General features: G+C 37.6%; 1 protein-coding gene across 12 annotated transcripts in view; it reads left to right on the top strand.

The window, feature by feature from the left end:
• Positions 1-26,507, top strand: part of LOC309642373 (uncharacterized protein) — a 268,819-nt gene that overhangs the window by 136,045 nt on the left and 106,267 nt on the right. The window lies entirely within an intron of this gene.

Here is a 26,507-nt window from a genome sequence, read left to right as displayed (position 1 = left end):
AGGGAAATAGGTTTTATAAATGGGGAAACTGAGTGAATATATAACTAGATGACTTGTCCCAGGTCCTACAGATTGTGGAAAATGGCAGTACACAAATAAAACCCCTGGTTGCCCAACTTCTAGTGGCTCTTTTCACACTGTAATAATGGAAACAGATAGTATTTTTGGCTTGAATAATTCAGATTCTTGGTCTATATGATCTATAGTTACCAATAATTCTCACTTCATTTCTCTCTCTGTTTTTGGACCTTGGGATTCTGGGTAGGTGTGTGTACATGTAGCAAAGATTTAGCTTCAGCTAATAGGTTGTATATCACCAGGAAAAGTGAAATAGAAATTTCACCTTGTCATTTGAGCAGCTCAGGGAAAAATAAAAATAATCTGCTGCTGAAGGGGAAGAAAAGGGTGTTCAAAATTGATTTTTGACATTGATTCAACCTATTGGGTCTTTGCCCAATTCCTCTCTTTTCTTTATATAAATGGAACCAAGAGTCATAAAGATAAATCAGGATCAACTAGTTCAAACGATATGACTCAATTCAGAGATTTTATCTCTGAGGAGAAAGCTTGAGAATAAACAGATCCATTCTCTAAGCTGCTCTTGTAGTGGGCTCCAATTCAATTTTGTACTTTTCTGAAATTGGCTACATCCTAGCACAAAATGTGCGGGGCCTTGGGTTATCTTTAGAGTATTCACCACTCTTTGAAGTTTGTTCCTGGGTTCCTTCGTTCTTTAAACAAATTATTGCTCGTGTCAAGGGGGTATTTATGGATGAAGAATAGGATGAGAATGCTGCTCTTAGGAGCTTATGGCTTACTGAATAATGGGGCATAAAATAAGCACGGGCATTTCTACCATGCCAAGTAGACTGTAACAGTGGAAATCCGTTATAAATAGTATCGGGGGAATCAGAAATAATCACAAAAGAGATGTCATTTGTGTTGGATCTTGAAGGCTGGATAAGATTTCTATAAGCCTTGACTCATGCAGGTCTCTCCACTTAGAATGGCTACCCTACATTTTGGTTGATAAAAAGTCGTGAATGAATCATTATTTTATCAAATACTATTTGAAAGCCTACGAAGTTCTGTGAAAAACTCTATTCCACCTTTACAGCTCAATCAATGCTACCATCTCATTTAAGCTTTCCAGGAACATCTCAGCAAAGATTTCTTCTTTGCATTTCTGGTCTACTTAATTGGTGATGATTATTTTGCACAAACCACATACCTAGGACTGTGGATATTTGTGTATGTGTTTCATTTATGTACTTGGCTTATAAGCGCCTTGAGGGCAGGTATGGTTTTGTGTGTTATTTTAATTCAGCCCAGTCTTTAGTACAGAGTGGGAGTTTAGGAAGACTTTATTGACTAAAATGAGCTAGGTAATTGTTCAATCTTTACTTTGTATTTGTGTGTATAAGTAGTCTTTGTCTCAGTCATTTGTCTTCTTCATGACAGATACCACCACCATGGTCAAACTTCCACGAGCTATATTTCAGATGATTAAAAAATAAAATGATCAGATGGATAGATATTGAAGTTCTCTGTTCTCTGTAATGTCTCCTGGGCACAGCCCAGTCTATTCTAATACCTAGTTTTTATGGAAATGGTTTTGAAATTTATTTCAAACTATTCTCCAAAGACAATGAAATATAACCTTGGTAGAAAATTATATAAAGATATATAATTTTGAACTCATGGGGTTTCAATTGTTTGTTATATGTGTGTTAGCTCTTAACATCTTTTAAAATCAGAAAGCTTTGGAGATTAAAAACTAAAAGAGTTTGTGCAGAAGACTGCTCAGGGGTCGAAATGATAGAGCACCTCATTATTTTCTACACTTTCCCATCAGTTCAAGCGTTTCCTTTTGTCATATAAAAATTACTGATGTTAATAGGCTGGTTTCAGCCTTGTTCCCCAATCTGCCAGAGGGGTTTCAAGTCAGAATCTGAAGGATGCATATGACATACATTATTGAGTCTGCCTGAATTGTCTTTACACACAGACCTACCAGGAAAATAAGACAGCTTCAGAGGCTCAGGTTCTTTGTCCCATAATCCAATGGGATAACATTAAGCATTCAGAATAACTAAAGTTAACACAGCTTAGAATGTATGCTGTCATTTTTCATGCTCAAGAACGGTAAGCGGTAGGTACTTTTATTATGACACAAGTGAGAAAATTGAAGCTCAGAAAGTTTCTGTAAGCTGCCCAAGGTCACTCAGTTGGTGAGTGACAGAGCAATGATTTGAACCCAGGCAGTCCAAATCTATGCCAACAATATTAATCCCCAAGTTATTTTGCCTTTGTTGGAATTCCACCTCCCAATTTTATGTGACACTTTGAGAATATGCCCACTGTCCTCTGAGGAAAGAGACTGGCCACAGAAGTAGATTCCATTCTAGGTTCTAGATTTTACTACAAGTTGGTTCTTGAACCTTCATGGAATACAGTCTGGTATAATTAAGTGCTACATAGATATTCCCTGAATGAATGAATAGCATGCCCCTAGGTAGATAACTTCTTTACTAAACTCTTTATTGAAATTTTCATTAAATACTCAATTGGATTCAGTATTGTATAGTCAGTGGAGTCTAAGAATATTTCCCCTTTAATTCAAAGGCTGCCTCAAAAAGGAAAGCATTTGGATATGAGTATTAGCAGGGTATTTTCTATGCACTCTATTGCATTTGTGAAATTGCTATTAATTTTCCTCAGTTCACTGCCATTTTAAGAGCTACTAGGCTGTGATTATATAGAAATTTACTTGCCATCTTTTCCTTTTCCATCAACAGTGCCAATGCATAATTAAGCCATGTGCTCTGAGGAAAAGACACTTTTGAGTATAGAGGTAAAAGCAAGATATTGTCTCAAGAAAAGAGGACAGAAACCAATTTAAATACCAAGTTAACATTGGTATATTAATGTCAGTATATGCTTTGGCAAGGGGAACTAACTTGAACAATTTGTTTCCATAGTGCTTTTTAATTTATTGATAGTGTATTGTTGTTGAAGTTTGAAAATATAAAGTTCTCAGCCATAAGATCATAAATATAACATGTTTTATATAACATATAAAATAATTAGAAAAAATTAATGATCATTTGATTATTTAGATGTAGCAGTTAAAAAAGTGACAAGTCTCTGAGTATTCAGAAAGTAATAAGTATATCAAATACTTCAATATAATTTTTAGGTTTTTGTGTTGTTTTTTTTTTTTTGCTATAGATAAGACAGACATTCTGAGTATATAGCCGGCACAGGATGAGCAGATGCAAATGAATGTAAATCCCCTGGAACTCATTTTGCACTAGGTTCTTTGGCATTTTCCCATTTCATAAATAAATGCATCCTATTACATTTATTTATATTTAGCTGCAGGCTAGTAGAGAAAACCCATTTAGCAAATATCAGGCTAAACTCTGCCTGATAATTTGGTAGGGTACGTCTCACGGGGTAAGGCAGCTATGAGCTCTAAACATGAGGCACAGAGAGACTAAACATGTGCAGAACACCATTGGCTTGGCTATATTCTACAGATCATGGGCTAGAAGGAAAACTTCTGGAATTTCTCCTTTTTCCTTCCTCTAACTGCTTTTCACCCTGAGAACCTAAGTCAATACTGCTTTTCCTTCATAAACCAACTGACCCTTTGCAATGAAGTGATTGTTCACCAGGAAAAAATAGCAAAAGTACTCTGGTGTAGGAGCTACTGGATTGGTGAGCGCTTTAAGTTCCTCACAGTCTAACCTGATCCCAAATGGCAGAGGAATGCCACAGCTCTGGGCAGCATTTTCCAACCTTCTTTGGTCAGATTCAGGGACCCAAGGCAGAACAAGAGAAAATGAATCTAGAACAAAGGAAAAATACTTTTGAAGGGATCCGTCTATGAAGCTTGGGGCCCACTTCATAGACCTTAAAAATTCGATGTCTCCTTAGAGTGAATTTGAATGATTTACAGTGAATTAGCATGAACGAGAGCACCCCTTGGGAAGTGATGTGCTGGACCCTGGGCTCTCTCAGGGGAAAGGCTGAACCTTCTATGATGCTGCTTGCATCACGTGACACTACATGCTAAACTTCCAACATTTGGGACCCATCCAGTATCCTTTCCACTGAGAGGGGTCTCTTCCTTCAGCAGAGTAAGGTTTCAGGGTCCTCGTTCTTCATGTAATCATTTTAAGGAGTTTTGTATCTTACTGTTCAATGAAGGACTGCTTTTTATAATAAAAACATAAACAAAACAAACATATCCCCTGATTCTCCTATCAGTGGGTGAACCTAAGAATAAAACAAATCCCTCAGAGGCCTGATACAGACTAAATCTGTGTAGCTTCAGAAGTTGTGATATGGGCATACCGGTGTCCTCCAAAAGTTATCAAAACTTGGGGAATTGCTCAAACATGGTTAAATCCCATGGTGTTTCTCTTTGTGTATATATGAGATGTTTGACAAGTAAACATCAGACTGACCTGAAGGTGGATGACCACTGGGACACTGATTATCTATTTGTTATTTTATGTAACATTTAGGTATTTTATAATCTTATGTAATCATTTTTCAAAGTTATGAAATTGTGAAATCCTATTTTTAACGCATGGCAGAAGCCTATTATTTCAAGGAATCCAATGGTATCTAAGCTCCAGATACGCTGGTTTTCCAAGTAGAGATTCCAGCCATATAAGGCATTAAGAAAGTAATGCTCCCCTAAAGGCCCACAAGGAGGTACAACCTTCAAGGCCTTAAGCATTCTCAGCTGATCGTAAAGTTGAGGACAGAGGACTGGCCCGGGTTTCCTGTGTGTGTCTCCCCTCATCAAAGTTTACCTGCATTACCAGGCTCAAGTCCAGGCCTGTGGCAACTCCATCTGAGGCATGTTAATGCTGAAAAATGGAGGTAGAAATAATTATCCATATTCCAAGGGCCGTAAGTCATTCATCTGAGGCAACCAACGGTGTCTGGTATGAATTCTGCAATTTGGCTGTCAGTTTTGTTTAATGAATTCATTCAACATACACTTAATGAGTTCCTTTCTGCAGAGCCTTAAGTACTGAAGGGGAAATGAAGATATAGAAACATGAATTCTTTTAGTTAGTAGCCCTTTTCCTCCTGTTTTAGTAGCTGTGGCCATTTGGCATCCTATGGTGAATGAAATGGAAGATTCTTAAGAGATGTCTTTGGCCCGACTTGCTCCTGTGCATAGGGGCTGGGTAATGCTCAGCTTCAAGCCAGCAAGTTAAAATACCCCAACGACTCACCATCCCCAATTCTTCTACCAATTCTATCCCTCCCCACACACGTGGTGATCCACATAATAAAAGAGGAAAGAGATGGTTCAGATTCTATCTTAATTGGGAATCTTGTCACATCCTGAGATCTTTCTATGATTTGCAAAATCACCAATAGGTTCCGAATTATCGGCTAGACTGATTTTCATCAGGGAGGTGATATTAAACGTAGTGTTTAAAGCAATTATTTGAGGCAAAAGGAAGAACATTATATAAATGCCTGACCTTTCCAGGTCATCTGCCTTGTGGAGCCTTGGCAGAGAGGAGGGAAGACGGAAGGTTTGAAAGTTCTCTGTTATAGGACCTATTCGGCTTTCTTATCATTAACATCTGCAGGATTTTTAATATTATTCCTTAATAATAATTTCTTATTCCATTTAAGAGATTTCAGTTTAGTGGGAGTGGCTGCAGAGTCACTAGCCCATGTCCTGTCTCCCCTCTTCTGTTTACTTTTGGGGGGCTTTCACAGGCAGGTTTCATTGCAAACAGGGTGTTACCCATTCCACAAAAGAGCCATAGAATGTTCTGCTTAAGCCTTAGATCTGTGTCGCATTTCCTTTCCAACAAATTCAGAATTCTCTTTGGCCCAGGACTTCAGAGCTCATGCTAAGTTTTTTGGCAGCACCAATAAAGAAAGATCAGTTTCATTGTGTTCCAGTGTTTTTCAGTAATAAGCTTTTTTTGATTTCAATGAATAGATGAGCTCTTTTTATATAATTGACTAACTTGCTTATTTCATCTTCCTTTTTAAAAAAAAAACAAAACAGACTGAGAGAGGATACCAGATCCTGAACAACCGTTTGTACAGCTTGGGGCAATCTTAATATAACACGTAACAAGGCATGGGGTTTCTATCTCAGAATTTTGCACACCTTACCTGGATATCAGAGAGGGTAGGCTCTGTTCTCTCCAATCCCTGAGAGGGTTTGTGGTTGCGGTGGGAGGACTGTGGTGGAAAAATTTGTCTCCTCAGTCCCTTTTTTTTTATCTTTCTTTTCATTTGATAATTATATTTTTTATGTAGATCCTCAGAGGATTAAAAGAAGACACTTAACATATGATATACTCAACATTTCTGTACCACCAGGTATATAAGAAATTCACACATTGTATATCACATATTTAGTATTTATGCCTCTCTCCTAGTAATAGAACAAATGTATTATGGGGACATTAAATAAATGATAGAAAGCATTATATGAGAAAAGTTGCAAAGAATTGTGCACACCATTTAGCCTTGCAATGTTATCTGTCATTTCTCATATACTTAATTTATTTAAAGTTTCATTATTTTACTTTTATTTCTGTTCCTCTCTCTAATTTTGGTTTGATTTCTGGCTGTTTCTTCTTCTGACTCTTCTTACCCTATGCTAGGCTTCTGCATTCTGCCCACGCATGGGGACTGTCCCTCAAGATCAAGAATCAACGCTATTGGCAAACACTGTATTTGCAGATAGAAGGTGGTTTCATTGTTAAAGCAAGCAGCAGCTTCAACCGAGAGTTGGCCCTGCTTTGGAGAAGGGTCACAGATCAACTGTTCTAGAAGTTGATTCAGAGTTATGAATCTGGAAAGTTATGATTTTGGTAGCTGTACTCAGATTTTGCCTGGTTATAGATGTTATAGATGTCATCTCTTTGCAGTTTTATCCATCCCCTTCTCCCATCACTCACTTGGCATTAATATTCTTTCGGTTCTACAAACATGTTCCTGCTTCCAAGCTTTCACATATCTTGTTCCTTTCTTTTCATCTCCCCCCTTCAGTTTAAATGCCACCTCCTAAGTGAGGCCCTCATGAACCATCAAATATGTTACACTGTATGATGAACTTTTCCCTCCCTCAGGTGCTTGTTAGAATTTGTCACTGTGTTTTTCAATTCTCTTGCTTCTGTTGTCATAGTAGGATATAATTTTCATGAGGCTGGGAATATGTCTGAGTTGTTCATTATTGCATCTTTATGATTTAGCTGAAGCCTGGAACACAGTAGATGCTCAACAAATACATGCTGAATAAACAGACAGTAGCCTTCATAGCAATTTAATCTCATTTACTTAGCTTGGTATATATATCTTTAATTTAGTTCATTGTGGATATATGGGTATATTAGGAATTAGCTTGACTTAAACTACATGGTAAATTTATTGAATCTGTGCTTGGTAGAGTAGAAGTTTGGGAACTCAATTGTTCACCTGTCTCTGTTAATGTGAATTTAAATATTTCATAAAAATCTGAATTTTTTCTTAAAGTTGTAGTACATATTGTGGAGAATTTGGAAAACATAAATATGGCAAAGAAAGTATAAAACTACTGACCATCAGTCAGCAAGTCATTAATATAAGTTGCGTTATCTCTGGCTTTTAGTGTAATATATATATTTTTTTATTTTTTATTTTTTTGATGGGTGAAGGATATTTATTATCTTGATTGCCATGATGGTTTCATGGGTATAGACTTGTGTCAAACTCATCAAATTGTACTCTTTAAATATGTGCACTTTATTGTATCAATTATTCCTCAATAAAGTTGTAAAAATAGTACAATATAATAATCTAAAAGGAACCCCACCCACAAACATTAGCCCCAGTTTCAGATGCCTAGCATGAACAGTATCCAGATGCGTAGAACTAGTTACCTCAAAAAGAAGAGTTTATGAATTTTTTTTCTTCCAGTTTTACTGAGATGTAATCGACATACAGCGCTGTATAAGTTTAAGGTGTGCAACATCATGATTTGACTTACGTACATCATGAAGTGATTATCACAGTACGTTTAGTGAACATCCATCATCTCATACAGACACAAAATGAAGGAAATAGAAGAATACATATTCTTCCTTGTGATGAGAACTCAGGATTTACTCATAACTTTCATATATAACTTACACCAGTGTTAATTATATTTATCATGTTGTACATTATATCCCTACTATTTCTTTATCTTATAAATTTGTACCTTATGACTACCTAATCCAATCTCCCTACCCTTCCCCCCACCGTTGATAACCACATATCTGATCTCTTTTTCTATGAATTTGTTTGTTTAATTTTTTAATATCTTTATTGGAGTATAATTGCTTTACAATGGTGTGTTAGTTTCTGCTGTATAACAAAGTGAATCAGCTACACATATACATACATCCCCATATCTTCTCCCTCTTGAATCTCACTCCCACCCTCCCTATCCCACCCCTCTAGGTAGACACAAAGCACTGAGATGATCTCCTTGTGCTATGCAGCTGCTTCCCACTAGCAATCTATTTTACATTTGGTAGTGTATATATGTCCGTGCCACTCTCTCACTTCGTCGCAGCTTACCCTACCCCTCCCTGTGTCCTCAAGTCCATTCTCTACATCTGCATCTTTATTCCTGTCCTGCCCCTAGGTTCTTCAGAACCATTTTTTTTTTTTTTAGATTCCATATATATGTGTTAGGATATGGTATTTGTTTTTCTCTTTCTGACTTACTTTACTCTGTATGACAGTCTCTAGGTCCATTCAACTCACTACAAATAACTCAATTTTGTTTCTTTTATGGCTGAGTAATATTCCATTGTATATATGTGCCACATCTTCTTTATCCATTCATCTGTCTGTGGACACTTAGGTTGCTTCCATGTCCTGCCTATTGTAAATAGTGCTGCAATGAACATTGTGGTACATGACTTTTTTTTTTTTTTTTTTTTTGACTCTTTTTGAATTATGGTTTTCTCAGGGTATATACCCAGTAGTGGGATTGCTGGGTCGTATGGTAGTACTATATTTAGTTTTTGAGGAACCTCCATACTATTCTCCATACTGACTGTATCAATTTACATCTCCACCAACAGTGCAAGAGGGTTCCCTTTTCTCCACATCCTCTCCAGCATTTATTGTTTGTAGATTTTTTGATGATGGCCATTCTGACCTGTGTGAGGTGATACCTCATTGTAGTTTTGATTTGCAATTTTCTAATGATTAGTGATGTTGAGCATCCTTTCACATGTTTGTTGGCAATCTGTATATCTTCTTTGGAGAAATGTCTATTTAGGTCTTCTGCCCATTTTTGGATTGGGTTGTTTGTTTTTTTGATATTGAGCTGCACAAGCTGTTCATATATTTTGAAGATTAATCCTTTGTCCATTGATTTGTTTGCAAATATTTTCTCTCATTCTAAGGGTTGTCTTTTCATTTTGTTTATGGTCTCCTATGCTGTACAAAAGCATTTAAATTTCATTAGGTCTCATTTGTTTATTTTTGTTTTTATTTCCATTTCTCTAGGAGGTGGCTCAAAAAGGATCTTGCTGTGATTTATGTCATGGAGTGTTCTGCCTATGTTTTCCTCTAAGAGTTTTATAGTGTCTGGCCTTACATTTAGGTCTTTAATCCATTTTGAGTTTTTTTTGTGTGTATGCTGTTAGGGAGTGTTCTAATTTCATTCTTTTACATGTAGCTATCCAGTTTTCCCAGCACCACTTATTGAAGAGGCTGTCTTTTCTCCATTGTATATTCTTGCCTGCTTTATCAAAGATAAGGTGACCATATGTGTGTGGGTTTACCTCTGGGCTTTCTATCCTGTTCCATTGATCTATATTTCTGTTTTTGTGCCAGTATCATGCTGTCTTGATTACTGTAGCTTTGTAGTATAGTCTGAAGTCAGGGAGCCTGATTCCTCCAGCTCCACTTTTCTTTCTCACGATGGCTTTGGCTATTTGGGGTCTTTTGTGTTTCCATACAAATTGTGAAATTTTTTGTTCTAGTTCTGTGAAAAATGCCAGTGGTAGTTTGATAGGGATTGCATTGAATCTGTAGATTGCTTTGGGTAGTATAGTCATTTTCACAATGTTGATTCTTCCAATCCAAGAACATGGTATATCTCTCCATCTGTTTGTATCATCTTTAATTTCTTTCATCAGTGTCTTATAGTTTTCTACATACAGGTCTTTTGTCTCCTTTAGGTAGGTTTATTCCTAGGTATTTTATTCTTTTTGCTACAATGGTAAATGGGAGTGTTTCCCTAATTCCTCTTTCAGATTTTTCATCATTAGTGTATAGGAATGCAAGAGATTTCTGTGCATTAATTTTGTATCCTGCTACTTTACCAAATTCATTGATTAGCTCTAGTAGTTTTCTGATAGCATCTTTAGGATTCTCTATGTATAGTATCATGTCACCTGTAAACAGTGACAGTTTTACTTCTTCTTTTCCGATTTGGATTCCTTTTATTTCTTTTTCTTCTCTGATTGCCATGGGTAAAACTTCCAAAACTATGTTGAAAACTAGTGGTGAGAGTGGGCAACCTTGTCTTGTTCCTGATCTTAGTGCAAATGGTTTCAGATTTTCACCATTGAGAATGATGTTAGCTGTGGGTTTGTCATATATGGCCTTTATTATGTTGAGGTAAGTTCCCTCTATGCCTACTTCTGAAGGGTTTTTATCATAAATGGGTGTTGAATTTTGTCAAATGCTTTTTCTGCATCTATTGAGATGATCATAGGTTTTTTATCCTTCAATTTGTTAATATGGTTTATCACATTGATTGATTTGCATATATTGAAGAATCCTTGCATTCCTGGGATAAATCCCACTTGATCATGGTGTATGATCCTTTTAATATGCTGTCAGATTCTGTTTGCTAGTATTTTGTTGACGATTTTTGCATCTATATTCATCAGTGATATTGGCCTGTAGTTTTCTTGTTTTGTGACATCTTTTCCTGGTTTTGGTATCAGGGTGATGGTGGCCTCATAGAATGAATTTGGGAGTGTTCCTCCCTCTGCTATATTTTGAAAGAGTTTGATAAAATAGGTGTTAGCTCTTCTCTAAATGTTTGATAGAATTCACCTGCGAAGCCATCTGGTCCTGGGCTTTTGTTTGTTGGAAGATTTTTAATCACAGTTTCAATTTCAGTATTTGTGATTGGTCTGTTTATATTTTCTATTTCTTCCTGGTCCAGTCTTGGAAGGTTGTGCTTTTCTAAGAATTTGTCCATTTCTTCCAGGTTGTCCGTTTTATTGGCATATAGTTGCTTATAGTAATCTCTCATAATCCTGTGTATCTCTTCAGTGTCAGTTGTTACTTCTCATTTTTCATTTCTAATTCTATTGATTTGAGTCCTCTCCCTTTTTTTCTTGATGAGTCTAGCTAATGGTTTATCAATTTTGTTTATCTTCTCAAAGAACCAGCTTTTAGTTTTATTGATCTCTGCTATCATTTCCTTTTTCATTTATTTCTGATTTGATCTTTATGATTTCTTTGCTTCTGCTAACTTTGGGGTTTTTTTGTTCTTCTTTCTCTAATTGCTTTAGGTGTAAGGTTAGGTTGTTTATTTGAGATGTTTCTTGTTTCTTGAGGTAGGATTGTATTGCTATAAACTTCCCTCTCAGAACTGCTTTTGCTGCATCCCATAGGTTTTGGGTCATTGTGTTTTCATTGTCATTTGTTTCTAGTTATTTTTTGATTTCCTCTCTGATTTCTTCAGTGATCTCTTGGTTATTTAGTAGTGTATTGTTTAGCCTCCATGTGTTTGTATTTTTTACAGATTTTTTCCTGTAATTGATATCTAGTCTCATAGTGTTGTTATATCTTCTTCTTGGATTGATCGTTTGATCATTATGTAGTGTCCTTCTTTGTCTCTTGTAATAGTCTTTATTTTAAAGTCTATTTTGTCTGGTAAGAGAATTGCTATTCCCTCTTCCTGTTGATTTCCATTTGCATGGAATATCTTTTTCCATCCCCTCGCTTTCAGTCTGTATGTGTCCCTAGGTCTGAAGTGGGTCTCTTGTAGACAGCATATGTACGGGTCTTGTTTTTGTATCGATTCAGCCAGTCTATGCCTTTTGGTTGGAGCATTTAATCCATTTACATTTAAGGTAGTTATCGATATGTATGTTCCTATTACCGTTTTCTTAATTATTTTGGGTTTATTATTGTAAGTCTTTTCTTTCTCTTGTGTTTCCTGCCTAGAGAAGTTCCTGTAGCATTTGTTGTAAAGCTGGTTTGGTGCTGCTGAATTCTCTTAGATTTTGCTTGTCTGTAAAGGTTTTAATTTCTCCATCGAATCTGAATGAGATCCTTGCTGGGTAGATTAATCTTGGCTGCAGGTTTTTCCCTTTCATCAGTTTAAATATGTCTTGCCACTCCCTTCTGGCTTGCAGAGTTTCTGCTGAATGATCAGCTGTTAACCTTGTGGGGATTCCCTTGTATGTTAATTGTTGCTTTTCCCTTGCTGCTTTTAATATTTTTTTTTGGATTTAATTTTTGATAGTTTCATTAACTTGGTGTGTTTCTCCTTGCGTTTGTCCTGTATGGGACTGTCTGTGCTTCCTGGACTTGATTGCCTATTTCCTTTCCCATGTTAGGGAATTTTTCAACTATAATCTCTATAATATTTTCTCAGTCCCTTTCTTTTTCTCTTTTTCTTCTAGGACCCCTATAATTCGAATGTTTGTGAATTTAATGTTGTCCCAGAGGTCTCTGAGACTGTCCTCAATTCTTTCCATTCATTTTTCTTTATTCTGCTCTGCGGTAGTTATTTCCACTATTTTATCTTCCAGGTCACTTATCCATTCTCCTGCCTCAGTTATTCTGCTATTGATTCCTTCTAGAGAATTTTCAATTTCATTTATTGTGGTGTTCATCATTGTTTGTTTGCTCTTTAGTTCTTCTAGGTCCTTATTAAACGTTTCTTGTGTTTCCTCCATTCTATTTCCAAGATTTTGGATCATCTTTACTATCATTACTTTGAATTATTTTTCAGGTAGGCTGCCTATTTCCTCTTCATTTGTTTGGTCTGCTGGGTTTTTACCTTGCTCCTTCATCTGCTGTGTATTTCTCTGTCTTCTCATTTTACTTAACTTTCTCTGGGGTCTCCATTTTGTAGGCTGCAGGTTCATAGTTCTCATTGCTTTTGGTGTCTGCTCCCATTGTGTAAGGTTGGTTCAGTGGGTTGTGTATGCTTCTTGGTGGAGGGGACTGGTGCCTGTGTTCTGGTGGATGAGGCTGTATCTTGTCTTTCTGGTGGGCAGGACCACGTCCGGTGTTGCGTTTTGGGGTGTCTGTGAACTTATTATGATTTTAAGCAGCCTCTCTGCTAATGGGTGGGGTTGTGTTCCTGTCTTGCTAGTTGTTTGGCATAGGGTGTCCAGCACTGTAGCTTGCTGGTCATCGAGTCGATCTGGGTCTTAGCGTTGAGATGGAGATCTCTGGTAGAGCTTTCACCATTTGATACTACGTGGAGCCGGGAGGTCTCTGGTGGACCAATGTCCTGAACTCAGCTCTCCCACCTCAGAGGCTCAGGCCTGACACACAGCCAGAGCAGAAAGACCCTGTTAGCCACACTGTTCAGAAGAAAAGGGAGAAAAAGAAAGAAAGAAGGAAAGAAAGAAAGAAAGAAAGAATAAATAAAATAAAATAAAGTTAGTAAAATAGAAAAAATTATTAAAAATAAAAAAATAAAAGTAATAAAAAAAAGAAAGAAGAGAGCAACCAAACTAAAAATAAATCTACCAATAATAACAAGCACTAAAAACTATACTATAAAATAAAAAAAAACAAACAAAAAAACGGACAGTCAGAACTCTAGTACAAATGGCAAAAGCAAAGCTATACAGACAAAATCACACAAAGAAGCATACACATACACACTCACAGAAAGAGAAAAAGGAATATATATATATATATATATATATATATATATATATATATATAATTAAAAAAGGAAGAGAGCAAGCAAGTCAATAAACAAATCTACCTATGATAACAAGCTCTAAATACTAAATAAGATACACATAAAACCAGAAACAAATTAGATGCAGAAATGAAATCCCAAGTCTACAGTTGCTCCCAAAGTCCACTGCCTCAATTGTGGGATGATTCGTTGTCTATTCAGGTATTCCACAGATACAGGTACATCAAATTGATTGTGGAGATTTAATCCGCTGCTCCTGAGGCTGCTGGGAGAAACTTCCCTTTCTCTTCTTTGTTTGCACAGCTCCTGGGATTCAACTTTGGATTGGCCCTGCAGTTCGCCTGAGGGCATCTGTTCCCGCCCAGACAGGATGGTGTTAAAGTAGCAGCTAATTAGGGGGCTCTGATTCACTCAAGCCGGGGGGAGGGAGGGGTACGGAATGCTGGGCAAGCCTGCGGTATCAGAAGCCAGCATGACCTTGCAACAGCGTGAGGCATGCCGTGCGTTCTCCTGGGGGAAGTTGTCCCTGGATCATGGGACCCTGGCAGTGGTGGGCTGCACAGGCTCCTGGGAGGGGAGGTGTGAATAGTGACATGTGCTTGCACACAGCCTTCTTGGTGGCTGCAGCAGCAGCCTTAATGTCTCATGACCATCTCTGGGGTCCGCGATGATAGCCGCGGCTCACACCTGTCTCTGGAGCTCGTTTAGGCGGTGCTCTGAATCCCCTCTCCTCGCGCACCCTGAAACAATGGTCTCTTGCCTCTTAGGCAGGTCCAGACTTTTTCTTGGACTCCCTCCCGGCTAGCTGTGGCGCCCTAGCCCCCTTCAGGCTGTGTTCACGCTGCCAACCCCAGGCCTCTCCCTGGGATCTGACCTCCGAAGCCTGAGCCTCAGCTCCCAGCCCCCGCCCGTCCCGGCGGGTGAGCAGACTAGGCTCTCAGGCTGGTGAGTGCTAGTCGGCACCAATACTCTGTGCAGGAATCTCTCCACTTTGCCCTCTACACCACTGTTGCTGGGCTCTCCTCCATGGCTCTGAAGCTTCCCCCCCACCCACCCCTCATCCCCACCAGTGAAGGGGCTTCCTAGTGTGTGGAAACTTTTCCTCCTTCACAGCTCCGTCCCAGAGGTGCAGGTCCCAGCCCTATTCTTTTGTCTCTGTTTTTCCTTTTTTCTTTTGCCCTACCCAGGCACGTGGGGAGTTCCTTGCCTTTTGGGAAGTCTGAGGTCTTCTGCCTGTGTTCAGTAGGTGTTCTGTAGGAGTTGTTCCACATGTAGATGTAGTTTTTATGTATTTGTGGGGAGGAAGGTGATCTCCACATCTTAGTCCTCTGCCATCTTGAAGGCGCCCCAATATGTATTTATTTTAAAAATCTATATATTGGGGATATACAGTATGAACTTTTATTTGAAATTTGCTTTTTTTGCACTTAATGTCATGAGCAATTTCAGTACCATTAGGTATTGCTCAAAAATGTTATAAGTGGCCACATGGTAGTTAATCCAAATCCCTTCTTTGAGCCTAAATTGGTTGGAATTGGGTTTCAGGCCTTATAACCAAAAGAATCTGCAAAAATATAAATACCAAGGACTTTTACATATGGTTTTGCACTACATGAGGTCAGTGAAAAATCTTGGCTAGTTATGGAAAATGATCTGAAAAAACTCTCTTCTAGAAAATCTTATTTCTATCCCTGAATTTAGTTACAGGAGCAGAGTGCTATAATCCTCGATTATTTTGCATTGGCCCCTTTTAGAATCTAAACTTTGGAGTGAGGGAATCAGCAGATACATTGGGATCCATTAAGAAAGAGCCCACATAATATATTGACATTTGTGCTGGAAAGGATACTATTTAGGATAGTGTCTATTTCATTACTCATTGTCTTTATATGGGGACCCTAGTTAGAAATTCCTGTCTTGTCTTGGTATAAGGCAACTTCAGTAGATGACAGGGGCAATAATTTGTTCTGTGAATCCAATGTCTATTTTAATATACTGTACTCATATCTTAAGATTGAATGAGACAGAAGATGGTGGATATTTCTGTTTGCAACCTCACTTGGCACCACTAGGAGGCAATAGCGTGACCACAGTCTATAATTCACTTGACACAACAATCATGAAGTTATGCACTAAAAAATTGGGGGAACCACTATTTCAAAATTTGTGCAAAAGTGGGAGTTTATTACTAGTTTTATATTGCATTACTTGAAGTTCTCATAAAATACAATTACACTCTACTAGGAATGGTTGAACTTCTCTTGGAAAATTGTTCTGTTTGTATCTTGTGAACATTATGGGTTACATAATTGATCATGTTTCTCCATTTTTGTTGTTAGCTAAAAATCATAGAGATAAATTTGTTTCCCATTTATAGAAAATGCATAATTATAAAATTTAACCTCATTTCTGGTTTGTAATTAACCTCATTCTTGGATTCAGCTTATATCCATGCCTTCTGGTTACCTACTTACTTATAATCTATTTTATCTTCCTTTGGCTCATGAATATTATAAATTTAAATTCTTATTGGAAAATAATGAAATATAAGAAGATAAAAATATTTTTGTTACTTCTTTTAAGATGATACTTCTGGGTACGCCCCTGCCATTTATTTCCGTTACCTTGTCCAATGACTATCAAGTCTTTTGTTTGTTTCCTTCTCCCCCATTCCTTTCCTTTGGTAAGGGTGTATTCCTCCTCCAATTTCATGTACAATGTTTTAGCCAGCACCTGATTTTGTAAAATACCCCATGGCCTTTTGTTTTGTCTTAATTTGTCTGGTACACATCCTCTTAAAAATTTATTTATTAAGAAATCCATCAATTTCTATTTTTATAAGTATAGTTTAAAATAATTCTTTGCATAATTCTCTTCTGAGCCTTTTTTGTTTAGGGATGAAAACTTTGTCACTCAGTCTTGCATCAATTTTTATTTATTTTATGACTTTGTTTTTAGAATAGTTTGTCTTGAGGTGAAGGCTCCACTGTGGCCTCATGAGGATGACATGGCAGGGGTCCCCAGTTCACAGCATGCCAGCCTCACTGCTAGGATCTCAGTGAGACTAACAGTTGGCATTGGAAAGTATTCAGTCTTTTCTTGTTTGGTAATTATAGCTTCCATTTCACCAGGTAGAATCGTTTTACAGCTAAAGATCCACAGCTAACTAGGGAGTATAAGCAGAAAAATAATTATGCTTCTTAACTATTGGTTAGACTTTATCTTTGTCACATGATGTGGTTTTAGATGCTTACTTTTTCCCCCTGTATTTTAATTACCAGTATCCCTTTTTCAAATCTCATCTATGTGATATCATTTATATACATATATGTATATATATATGTATATATGTGTGTATATATATGTATATATGTATATATATGTGTATATATACATGTATATATATGTGTGTGTATATATATATATTTAAATATATCTCTATTTACCTTCTCATTTTGATGTTTCCATTTTCTAATGCACTAGTGACTTCAGGATGATTCTTAGCTCATAACAACTTCATTTCTCTGAGAACTGTCCCCACCAGTAAGGAAGGGTCTTTGCAGACAATTTGTATGACTCTGTCCCTTTGCCAAAACACCTGATCTGGATGTCCAGTCATATTTTCTCTCTGTGAGTGAGCCTGTGTGGGTGTCTTGAAATGACATAAAGCTGTGAGAAAGTCATCTTCCACCACCTTCTGTGCTGGGAAAAGGAAGTGAACTCTCAGAAGTAGGGATGGAGAGAAAGCCTGGCTGGTTTTCTTGGTAACTTTCCTGTTTCCAAAGCCCCTGAGGTCTGGCTATCCTTGAGCTTGGTGTGTTACTCAATATCCTCCAAATAACTTTTTCTTCCCTTTCCTAAGGCCGCTTCAATTACTTTCTGGTACCACTAGAAGAACTGTGACAAAGTCATGTTATTAAGAAGTGAAGCGCCTCCAATATAGTATTTTGGAAACAGCAAATTCCCTTCTTCATGTTCCATCTTGTTTTTCTCACAGAGTCTACATTAGTATCATCTTCCCTCAGAGACCTATAGGAACCTTGAGTTCCTTTGGCACATCTGTTACATGTTCCTGTTGTGAATTGTGCTTTTGTCCCAAGTTCATGTGATTTTTCTTACTCTGTCAAGTACTCCTCTAAGCTTTCTTCTTCTCTGTCTCTTGCTGTGCTTCTTGCCCTCATTTAGGTTGGGGTATTACACATTCTTTTGGACTCAAGTTCCATCTGCAATGGGCCTGTTGTTCTCTTTGGCTTTGGTCTCCCTCTACATTAATCCCCTTGCATCTTTTCTCCTCACTTCCATTCATTCTGTCTGGGTGTTTGACAGAGCTGCTCCTACTGAGGCAGGTACCTTTGTCTGTTTTCTTCTGCAAGAACAATTTTCTTCCTACACTTTTCTCATGGTAGCTCTTTTCCATTGCTAGACTCTTCCCCTTTTCCTTTTATTTATTTTCCTCTTGGAACATAAAGTTTCTTCTTTATATTCATTGAGCTGTTCCTGGAGTCGTATCTTACTGTGTTCTTATTGGCCCATGTATCTCTTCTGCATTCATTCAGGCTGATATCCCAGCTTACTCAGGCTGTCTGAATATGGCCAGTTCTTAGGAAATTTGTCTGAGTAGGTCCTTTGTAGTTCCAGAGGTTAAAAAGGGGAAGAATGTATTAGTCTGGGTTCTCCAAAGAAACAGAATATATGTATGTATTCCTAATAAAAAATAAGGAATTGGCTCATGTGGTTTTGGAGGCTGAGAAGTCCCAGGATCTGCAGTCAGCAAGCTGTAAATCCAGGAGAGCCAATGGTGTAAACTTCAGTTTTAGTCAAGTCCGAAGGCAGGAGTAGACTGATGTTCCAGCTTGAAGACAAGATAGCCAGAGAGAGTCTCACTCAGCAATTTTGTTCTCTTCAGGCGTTCAACAGATTGGATGGGGCCCACCCACATTGGGGAGGGCAATCTGCTTTACACAGTCTGTCTATTCAAATGTTAATCTCATCCAGAAACATCCTCACAGGCACACCCAGAATAATGTTTAACCAGATATCTGGTCACTCTGTGGTCCAGTTAAACTGACACGTAAAACTAGCCATCTCAGAGAGTTAAATAAAATTACCTCAACTGCTCATCCATATCTGGTAGGCATCCAAGACCTGGTGAATCCCTCAGGACTCACCTTCCCTTGGTGTTTTATGGATCTGAGGTCTTGTTCTCAATGAACTCTTTACTTTTTTTTTTTTTTTTAACTTCTCTTCCACGCTGATACAGAGAAAGAATGAACCTTTTCTGTGCAAATTCACATAAGGCATTTGAAGATAGCTAGACCTACAGATGGGATGGGAAACAGAAATTGTATACTATATCAGTGCCATAAATCAAAATTATATAGTCGATAGTTCTATTTTTTAAAAAATACCCAGTCACTCCACCTTCAGAATTTCCTCAATGGGAATCTTTCTCCCACCAGGTGCCTCAGCTGTGTCCTCTTCTTCTTACTCTATCTCCTCCTCTCTGTTCTGAAACCCACAATTCCTGTTTGATTCATTTGGACAGCAGTTTAGTTAATTCTTTGTTGCAGTACAGCCTTCCAAAGTGTAATGTGTAGATTCACTTTTCCTACCCAAAGATAATTCCCTCCTAAAAAGCTATTAAAATGATAGTTTATTCACTCTGCTTTGTTTATGCAAGTAATCATTCATTCATTAAACTTTAACAAGTACCTATTTAGTGTCCATTAAACATGGTGAAGCAAAAGAAAGGCAAAAATTGTGTCAAATAGTTTTTTAAGTGGTGCTATTAGCTATTATGTGTTATAATTTAGTATCTATTGCATTAAGAAGGAAGATTTAGAATAAGAAGGAAAGAAATGAATTGTCTCATAGCTTTAGGAATTCCCGCTAGCATAAGGGCTAAAAAATAAAACTAAAATATGAATGATAAAAGAAAGAAATCACATTTGTTAAGGCTACTGCTTGAAAAACACCACCAACAACAACAACCTTTCCATTGCTTAGAGACTTTACATACTAGTAACAGAGACAGATAAGCAAAGAGCAAATTGTAGCACAGTGTGATACAACAGAGGTAAACGTGGGATGGCGTGCATGCGCAGTGGTCATCATAGTATATTTTCTAGAAACGTTACCATCTAAACTGAGTTTTAGTTGTTGAGAAGACATAGGCAGGTAATGAAGTATTTGTGTGTTCTTGTGTATTGGCAGCTAGAGGCGAGTGGAGGTGGGACATGATGATGAGGAAGAGTCAGCATCTCCACAGGGATGTCATACTGATAGGGCTCAACATATCCTAAATTAAACTCTTATCTTTTTCTCTAGTTCTGCATTTCTTCTACCATTCTCTCCTCAGTAGATGACACGAACACTCACCTAACTGTTCATCCAAAAGTTGGGCAACATCTTAGTACATCCTGTCCCTCAACAAACATATATATCCATCAGTTACCAAGTCTGGCCATTCTGAACAACTTTCAATATCCTAAATATGTCGTGACTCCTTTTATCTCTGAATGTTTATTTCCTCTGTCTGGAACAGGGTTCCTCTCTCACACATCACTCACCTTAGCTTGGCTAACTCATACTCATTTTTTGGTTTCTTTCTATTTTTTAATTGACTTACAGTTGACATACAATATTATATTAGTTTCAGGTGTACAACCTAGTGATTTGAGATTTATATACATTGTGAATTGATCCCTACGACAAGTCTAGTAATTGGCTATCACCACAAAAAGTCATTGTAACATTACTGACTATATTCTCTATGCTGTACATTACATCCTGGTGACATTTATTTTATAACTGTAAGTTTGTACCTCTTAAACTCCTTCACCCATTTTGCCTAACCTCCCACCCCCTTCCCCTCTGGTAACCATCAATTTGTTCTCCACATCTATGAGTCACATTCTCTTTTGTTTTGTTTGTTCATTTGTTTCATTTTTTAGATTCCACATAAAAGTGAAATCATATGGTACTTGTCTTTCTCTGTCTGACTTATTTCACTTAGCATAATACCCTCCATGTCCATCCATGTTGTTGCAAATGGCAAGATTTCATTCTTTTTTATGGCTGAGTAATATTCCAGTGTGTGTGTGTGTGTGTGTGTGTGTGTGTGTGTGTGTGCATGTGCTCATGCATGTGCATCAACCATATCTTCTTTATCCATTCATCTATTAACGGGCACTTAAGTTGTGTCCATAACTTGGCTACTGTGAATAATGCTGCAGTGAACATAGGAGTGTATAAGTCTTTTTTTTTTTTTAAAAGATCTATTTATTATTTATTTATTTTTGGCTGTGTTGGGCCTTAGCTGCGGCATGCAGGATCTTCATTGAGGCTTGCAGGATTGTGGCACACGGGCTCTTTATTGTGGTGCACAGGCTTCTCTCTACTTGTGGTGTGTGGGTTTTCTCTTCTCTAGTTGTGGAGTGCAGGCTCCAGGGCACGTGGGCTCTGTAGTTGTGGTGTGTGGGTTCCAGAGTGCATGGGCTCTGTAGTTTGTGGCACGTGGGCTTTAGTTGAGGCACGTGAGCTCAGTAGTTGTGGCACACAGGCTTAGTTGCCCCATGGCATATGCAAATAGTGACAGTTTAACTTCTTTGCAGTTTGGATGACTTTTATCTCTTTTTCTTCTGATTGCCGTGGCTAGGACTTCCAATACTATGCTGAATAAAAGTAGTGGGAGTGGACATCCTCGTCTTGTTCCTAATCATGGAGGAAATGCTTTCAGCTTTTCACCATTGAGTGTGATATTAGCTGTGGGTTTGTCATATATGACCTTTATTATGTCGAGGTATGTTTCCTGTATCCGAACTTTGTTGAGAGCTTTAATCATAAATGGATATTGAATTTTGTCAAATGTTTTCTTCTGCATCTATTGAGATAATCATATGATTTTTATTCTTTGTGTTGTTAATGTGGTATATCATGTTAATTAATTTGTAGATTTTGAGTCATTCTTGCTTGCCTACCTGGAATAAATTCCACTTGATCATAGTTTATGATCCTTTTAATGTATTGTTGAATTTAGTCTGCTAATATTTTGTTAAGGATTTTTGCATTTATGTTCATCGGGGATATTGGCCCATAATTTTTCTTTTTTTTTTTTTTTGAGTGTTTTTATCTGGTATTGGTGTCAGGGTAATGTTGGCCTTGTAGAATGAGTTTGGAAGCATTCTTTCCTCTTCAATTTTTTGGAATAGTTTGTGAAAGATAAGTATTAAGTCTTCTTTAAATGTTTGGTAAAATTCACATGTAAAACCATCTTGTCTTAATGTTTTGTTTGTTGGGAGTTTTTTGATTACCGAATCAGTTTCATTACTAGTATCTGTCCAGCTTTTCTATTTCTTCCTGTTTCAGTATTGGAAGACTGTATGTTTTTAGGAATTTATCCATTTCTTCTAGGTTGTTGAACTTGTTGGCATATAATTGTTGTGATGCATTTTGATCCTCTGTATTTCTGTGGTGTTGGTTATAACTTCTTTTTCATTTCTGATTGTATTTGGATCCTCTCTTTTTTCTCAATGAGGCTGTTTAAAGGTTTATCAATTTTGTTTATCTTTTCAAACAACCAGTTCTTACTTTCATTGATCTTTTCTGGTTTTATTTTTATTTATTTACTTTTTTAGTCTCTATTTCATTGATTTCTGCTCTGATCTTTATTATTCCTTCTTTCTACTAATTTTGGGCTTTGCTTGTTCATCTTTTTACAGTTCTTTTGGGTGTAAGGTTAGATTATGTGTTTGAGATTTTTGTTTGTTTCTTGAGGTAGTCCTGTATTGCTATAAACATCCCTCTTAGAATTCCTTTTGCTGCATACCATAGATTTTGGAACATTTTGTTTCCATTTTAATTTGTCTCAAGGTATTTTATGACTTGCTCTTTTATTTCTTTGTTGACCCTTTGTCTGTTTAGTAGCATGTTGTTAAGCCTCCATGTGTTTGAGGTTTTTGCAGTTTTCTTCTTGCACTTGATTTCTAGTCTCATACCATTGTGGTGGAAGAGACGGTTGATATGATCTCAATATTTTTAATGAATTGAGACTTGTTTTGTAGCATAATATGTAACCTATCCTGGATAATGTTCCATGTGCAGTCAAAAATAATGTGTATTTTGCTGTTTTGGTGTGGAAGGTTTTGTTTATATTTATTAAATCCATTGAGTCAAATGTTTCATTTAAGGCCAATGTTTTCTTTCTTTCTTTTTTAAAAATATTTACTTATTTATTTGGCTACACCGAGTCTTAGTTGTGGCACGCAGGACCTTTTTTAGTTGCAGCATGCAGGATCATGTGGTCTCTTAGCTTCAGCATGCAGGATCGTTTGATCTCTTAGCTTCAGCATGTAGGATCTAGTTCCCTGACCAGGGATCGAACCTGGGTCCCCTGCATTGGGAGCACAGAGTCTTAGCCACTGGACCACCAGGGAAGTCCCAAGGCCAATGTTTTCTTAGTGATTTTTATCTGGATGATCTATTCATTGATGTAAGTGGGGTTAAAGTCCCCTACTATTATTGTATTCTTGTCAGTATCTCTCTTTATGTTTATTAATATTTTCTTAAGTATTGAGGTGCTCCTAGGTTGATGCATAGATATTTACAGGTGTTATATCTTATTGTTGGATTGATTCCTTTATCATTATGTAATGCACTTATATATGTGTTTTGTTATAGTGTTTGTTTTAAAGTCAACTTTTTCTGATGTTAATTATTGCTACTCCAGCCTTTTTTTAAAAATTTTAATTTTCATGGAATATCTTTTCCATTATTTCACTTTCAGTCTTGTGTGTGTCGTTAGATCTGAAGTGAATCTCTTGTGGGCAGCATATATATGGGCCTTAGCTTTTTTTGTTTTTTTTTAACCGTTCAGCTACTCTATGTCTTTTGATTAGAGCACTGAGTCCATTCATTTTTTAATTAAAAAAATTTTAATTGAGGTATAGTTGACTTAGTCCATTTACATTTAAAGTAATTACTGATAGTTATGTACTTATTGCCATTCTGTTAATTCTTTTCTGATTGTTTTTTCTGTGCCTTTCTTCTTCTCTTGTTCTTTTTCCTGTGATTTTATGACTTTCTTTAGTGTTATGTTTGTATTCCTTTCCTTTATTTTTTGTGCATCTATTATAGGTTTTTGGTTTGTGGTTACCATGAGGTTCATATATAATAATTATATGTAGCAGTCTGTTTTAAGTTGATGTTGACTTAAGTTTGAATGCATTCTAAAAGCACTACATTTTTATTCCTCCCCTTCCAAGTTCTATGTTTTTTACATCATATTTTACATCTTTTAATTTTATGTATTACATAAATATTTTAGATATAGATGATTTTTACTAATTTTGTCTTTTAACTCTCATACTAATTTTATAGGTGGTTGATCCATTAGATTTACTATATGTTTGCCTTTATTGTTGAGATTTTTTTCTTTGATAATTTTCTTGTTTCTAGTTATGACCATTTCTTTGCCATTTGAAGGAAGTCCCTTTAACATTTCTTTTAAGGCTGGTTCAGGGATGATGAGCTCATTTAGCTCTTGCTTATCTGGGAAATATTTTATTATTTTTCCTTCAATTCTGATTGATAACCTTGCTGGGTAGAGTATTCTTGGTTGTACTTTTTTTCCTTTCAGAAAGTTGAATATATCATACCAGTCCCTACTCTCCTGTACAGTTTCTGCTAAAAAACTAGCTGATGGTCTTATGGGGTTCCCTTATACACTACTAGTTGTTTTTCTCTTCTTACTTTTAAGGTTCTCTCTTTAACTTGTGACATTTTAATTAATGTGTCTTGGTGTGGACCTCTTTGGGTTCATCTTGTTTGGAAATCTCTGTGTTCCTGGACATGGATGTCTGTTTCTTTCTCCAGGTTACAAAAGTTTTCAGCCATTATTTCTTCAAATATGTTTTATGTCTCTTTCTTATCTTTCAACCCCCATAATGTAAATGTTAGTTTGCTTGATGTTGTCCCAGAGGTCTCTTAAACCATCCTTATTTAAAAAAACCTTTCTTTTTCTGCTCTGATTAGGTGATTTCCACCACCATGTCTTCTCAATTGTTGATCCATCTTCTGCATCTTCTAATCTGCTGTTGATTTTCTCTACTATATTTTTCATTTTTATTATTGTATTCTTTAGTTTCAATTGGTTATTTTTTATATTTTCTCTCTCTTTGTTGAAGTTCTCACTAAGTTCATCCATTCTTCTTCCAAGTTCAATAAGCATCTTTAGGACAATTGTTTTGAACTCTTTATCTGGTAAATAACTTATCTCTGTTTTGCTTAGTTCTTTTCCTGACATTTTTGTCTTGCTCTCTTGTTTGGAATGCCTTCTTTCGTCTCCTCATTTTGCCTCTTTGTGTTTGTTTTTTATGTATAAAGTGTACCGTCTACATCTCCTGGTCTTGAAAGAGTGGCCTTATGTAGAAGTTGTCCTTTTGGGGACCAGTGGCACAATACCCAGAGCCAGGTGTTCCAGAGGTATCCCCAGTGTGGGCTGTGTGTACCCTCCTATTGTGGTTGGGCTGCTATTGATGCAGGCACCCTGGTAGACAGGGTTTGTCCCCCAGACTAGCTGGCTGTGTGGCTTGGCAGAGAATGCTGTGGACACTCTAGAGGGTGGGGCTGGTCCCTCACCTGGCTGTCTAGTAGACCTGACCATGAATATGTGGGTGTACTGGTGTGTGGGACTGATCCCCTGGAGTGGGAACCACTTTGGAAGGGTGCTTATGCTGGCTAAGTCCTCCCATCAGATGGACAGGGCTAGCCCTCCAGAGCAGGAGCCACTTTGGAGGGGTGCCAGTGCCAGCCAGGGCTGCCCACTGGGTGGAGGAGGGTGGGAGCCGCTTTGGAGGGGCTGGCTGGGTTGAGTTGGTTATTTCTCAGGGGAACTCAAGGTGTCCAGTGTTAGCTAATTTGATGGAGAATGACAGAAATGACACCTGCCAGTGCAGGACCAGCTAGCTGAAAGAAGAGTTAAAAAAAAAAAATGTCACCTGCTAGTGTTTCTGTCTCTGGAAGAAGTTCTACCAGATCACTGTCCTTCTACCACACACCCTAAAATTAGTCAGTAAATTTTCTTGCATGGCCCAGGTGCTTGTATGGCTCAGCTGCAGCCTCTGCATTGGGACTTAGAATGAGTGAGTTTGTGCAAGAGTCCTTCAAGAGTGCAGTCTCAGTTTCCCACAGCCCTCTGGCTCTCCTGGATGTAAGCCCCACTGGTTTTCAAAGCCAGACATTATGGGGGCTCATCTTCCTGGTGCAGGTCCCCCAAGTTGGGGAGCCTGACATGAGGCTTGGACCCCTCATACCTCAGGGGGGACCTCCATGGTTGTGATATCCCTTCTGCTTGTGAATTGCTACAACAGGGGTATGGGTTCTGAATAGACCATGTCTCTGTCCCTCCCACCTGTCTTGATGTGGCCTTTTCTTTATATCCTTAGTTTTAAAAATCTGTTCTGCTGTTCTTCAGGTCATTTTCAGAGATAGATGTTGTAGTTTTGATGTGTTTGTGGGGAGAGGTGAGCTCAGGATCTCCATACTCCACCATCTT

Source organism: Balaenoptera physalus (genome assembly GCF_965194825.1).
Source record: "Balaenoptera physalus genome assembly, chromosome: 14".
Taxonomy (NCBI): Eukaryota; Metazoa; Chordata; class Mammalia; order Artiodactyla; family Balaenopteridae; genus Balaenoptera; species Balaenoptera physalus.
This window is presented reverse-complemented; position numbering and strand designations above follow the sequence as displayed.